Source organism: Nuphar pumila, chromosome 12 (genome assembly GCF_984573655.1).
Source record: "Nuphar pumila chromosome 12, dmNupPumi1.hap1.1, whole genome shotgun sequence".
NCBI classification, from domain to species: domain Eukaryota; kingdom Viridiplantae; phylum Streptophyta; class Magnoliopsida; order Nymphaeales; family Nymphaeaceae; genus Nuphar; species Nuphar pumila.
Genome location: NC_143260.1, coordinates 86933377 through 86937397, shown reverse-complemented (window position 1 = coordinate 86937397; position 4021 = coordinate 86933377). Strand labels below are relative to the sequence as shown.

The following is a 4021-nucleotide window of genomic DNA, read 5'->3' as shown; positions in this document are numbered from 1 at the left end:
CTTCATTCCCCTCGTTCTCTGATATCAACCTCCAGGTTTCAGCACATCCGCTATATATCAGAGGCTTTTCACTCTTTCCCCAAATCGAAGCTCCATTAACTCGGGGATCACTCAAGAAGTCGATCTGCGGGAAATCCTCTCGTTTCAGCTGAGTCGGGTTTCCAATACTGGCAATAACAGCAGGCCAGAGCATCACTTTTCTCCTTCTTCCTTCGGAATCTCTGCAGAAATCAGGTAAGACACTTATCCCCTTCCTCATTTCTTCGGTGTTATTCATTTTTCCTCATTTCTTCTGATTTTTTTTTCTTTCGCCGCCCTTCCTCCTCATTTCTGTTGTCCACCTTTTACTTTGATTCTCCCAGTTGTATTCCATTAACGCACTATGGATTGTGTTGAGTTGCTCATAACACCTTCAACATGGTCCCGTGCAACAGCAACGGAACCACTATGTTCCAACATTTTTTCTTTTATTTTTTTTATTTTTATTTATTTTTTTTTTATCATTATTCGTTTCTGTTTTATGCTGATCTCGGCTATAATGAACTGTTACATTTAAGAATCATGTTCAGCTGCTCCGTATTATATTACCAACATACGATTTGTATGGCATTCATTCCATTTTCGCACTGATCTGCTCTGCATCATGAATGGTGATGAGGTTCTCCTACATCCCTTGTATTGCTGGATACGCTCAGTGAGATTCCAGTTAGAAGCAGTTTGCTTCAGAATTAAATCTGACATGTCTTATGGGGTATTAAAATAACATCTGGAGAACTCCCTGTTCAAAATGACAATACAAGGTTTATTAAGAACAAAGGGGATGAATCGGTGGCCCTGAATTAAAGATGCAGAAGTTCTGAGGCTTAATCCTGTAGATGAGCTTTGGAGTCCAAGTGCTTATTCTTCAGAAATTATAATAAACCAATAGTATTATGATATATCGGCATGACTCAACTGGAAAACCATGTGAGAGTCGGCTTACAGAAGATGAATCTGAAGAGGGGTGTCCAGGAAAAGGTGGAATTCAAGTTAATCTCATTCAAAATTCCAGCACTTTTTTATTTTTCTTAGTTAAAGGTAAGCCTGTAATTTCTATTTCTGAACCCTTTTTTTTCTTTTCTCTTAATATTTGCAATTATGTGATGTCAGTTCATGTAAGTTTTGTTCAGTTTGCATCATCCATGGCTTGATTTCATTCAGCACTATACATTTTCTTTCATCCTGCATCATTAGCTATTAGTTGATCTTATACATCGATGGTTCCATTGCATCTCATGTTTTTTTTATCATTTTCAAATTATTTGGCATCCCTGCATCCCAGCAGTAACGTGACCCTGAGATGAAAGACAACCAGTTAATCAAAAGGATGGAGTTGCAAGCTGTATTGGAGAGAAGAGCAAGAAAATGATACCTCGGAGTCAAATGGCACTAGGTCATTCCAAATTCAAGATGTTTTTGCCTTGGCAAATGAGGGTTTGGATGAGATGCCCACTTTAATTGATAAAAAGGACAATGTTTTTATTATTTCCAACAAGAAGTCAAAGTATCCAATTCTTCGAGTGGATCTGCGGTTCATGTCAGACTTGGTGGTTGTAATTGTTTCTGCTACGATTGGTGGAATTACCTTTGCCTACTTGGGACAATTTGTGATAACTGGTTATCTCCTAGCATGTCCTATCATTGGACCTGGAAGCTTGAGTTTTGTTGGTGAACTAGTCCAGGTTGAAACTGTGGCCCAGTTTGGTGTCGTCTTTCTCTTATTCGCGTTGGGCCTTGAGTTTTCTTTGACAAAGTTAAAAGTCGTTGGGCCTGTTGCAATATTTGTTAGTCTGCTTCAGATTGTTATTTTTATGTGCTTATGCACCATGATTGCAATGCTATGCAGTGCGAAGTTGCCAGAGGGCATATTTGTTGGTGCTTTTCTGTCCATGTCATCAACAGCTGTGGTGCTCAAGTTTTTGGTGGAGCGTAATAGTACCAATGTTGTTCATGGCCAGGTCACAATCGAAACACTTATTTTCCAGAATTGTGTTGTTGGTCTGTTATTTGCTTTGCTTCCAGTTTTAGGTGGCAATGGTGGCCTTATTCAAGGGATTGAATCCATAGCAAAATGGTTGCTTGTGTTGACCGTGTTCTTGACGGCTGCATCCAAATTGTGTTGATCATTTGTTCTCCGTTTCTTGAAGTTGATGAGCCAGTTGTCTTCTCAGACAAATGAGCTTTATCAACTAGCTTCTGTGGCTTTTTGCCTATTATTAGCTTGGTGCAGTGATAAACTTGGCCTCAGTCTTGGGTTGGGGTCATTTGTTGCTGGTGTTATGATATCAACCACCGATTTTGCTCAGCATATACTAGATCAGGTGGAGCCTATTTGTAGCCTATTCGTAACCTATCTGCGGCACTTTTTCTTGCTAGCATTGGAATGCTTATACATGTCCAATTTCTGTAGAGACATTTTACTTGCATCTGTCATTCTGGTTGTTATAATAAGAACAATAGTGATTAGTGTGGTGACCAGGGCCTTTGGCTATGGAATGAGGTTTTCTTTCCTGGTAGGCATTTCTCTTGCACAACATTGGAGAATTTGCTTTTGTCCTTTTAAGTTGTGCCTCAAATCTTCATCTTATTGAGGGAAAGATGTATCTTCTTCTTTTGGAAACTACAACCCTTAGCTTGGTAACAACTCCTTTCATGTTCAAACTGATTCCCGCATGGATGCACCTGGGAGTGCTCATGTATTGGCATCCATCGTACGTCGCCTTTTGTCATTGCTCTACTATCATTCACCACGCCTAATTCATTCCCTGTTGTACCCACCCTGCTACACATATTTTATCTATACTTATAAGGCATCCAATACCATATCAGCAGGCTTCATCCCTTGTCATCACCATAACCACACACCCTGCACATTACATCCCTTCAGTCACCTCTGCACCTCACTACACTCAACACATTTGTTGTACTATGTAACGCTTATCAGCCATCCCACCATACCAAGCCGATTTGTTCCAACTGTTACTAAAATTGATGGCCGATATTGAGTGAAGATTAAGACCAAGCCACCCTCGCATCAGAGTAAAATCTGATCATGAGGAATCAGGGTAAGTTATCATGCTTATGTTCACATCTTTACAGGAATTCAATGTGATTGTAATAGTAGTTCATAAAATTCATGATTGTTTCCTGCATTTCTCTTTGATTCAGAATTTTTTTTTTGTTGTCATCCATAGTATGCTGCATTCCATTAAATATACATTTTCTACATACCCACATTACTATCTGATGCGTTAGCTACATCACCAAACCCCTCATACCTTGTATCCAGCCTCCACTTATGTATAGCTCACTGTTAGCATTGTTGCACCTATACAGCCCCTTCACATTCAGCATCTTCTATTGTATATCAGTCCACACACCTGCTGCATGTCATTCCCTCTGCATGTTCTACCATTTCAGCCATGCCCCTACCCATAATCTGTTAAAAACAAAATGGTTAAATTTCCTACAATAAACAACTATTTTTAGCTGAGAACCATTTCCATGTGACTATTCAGGGACAATCTGAATGTAATGCTTGCAAAACAGCAAGAAGAAAATCCAGAGTTCTGATCATAAGCTGATATCTATATAAAACAACTACCTTCAGCCCATCTACTGCATACCATTCCACTTATATATATATATATATATATATATATATATATATATATATATATATATATATATATATATCATTTTTCCACACTGTTAGATCTTAAATACCTTGGCATGTGAGCATTCTTTCACCATTAACATTTATATGATATGTGCAATTTTTCCTCTCTTTTCACACTAATCAAGTGTTTTGCAGGGAAATATGTGGAAAAGGTCATTATTTGGAGCTGCAAATTCAATTTCATGTATTGTAATAGTTAGATCTTAAATGAGAATTTACATTTCCTGTTTTAGATAGAATGAATGAGCATTGTAAACATCATGAATTGCTTGTTTTCATGCATTTTTGCCTTTATTTCTCAAA

At 38.2% G+C, this 4021-nt stretch overlaps 1 pseudogene; it reads left to right on the top strand.

The window, feature by feature from the left end:
* The first annotated feature begins 945 nt into the window (after positions 1–945).
* Positions 946–2796, top strand: LOC149821133 (K(+) efflux antiporter 5 pseudogene; annotated as a pseudogene).
* The last annotated feature ends 1225 nt before the right edge of the window (positions 2797–4021 follow it).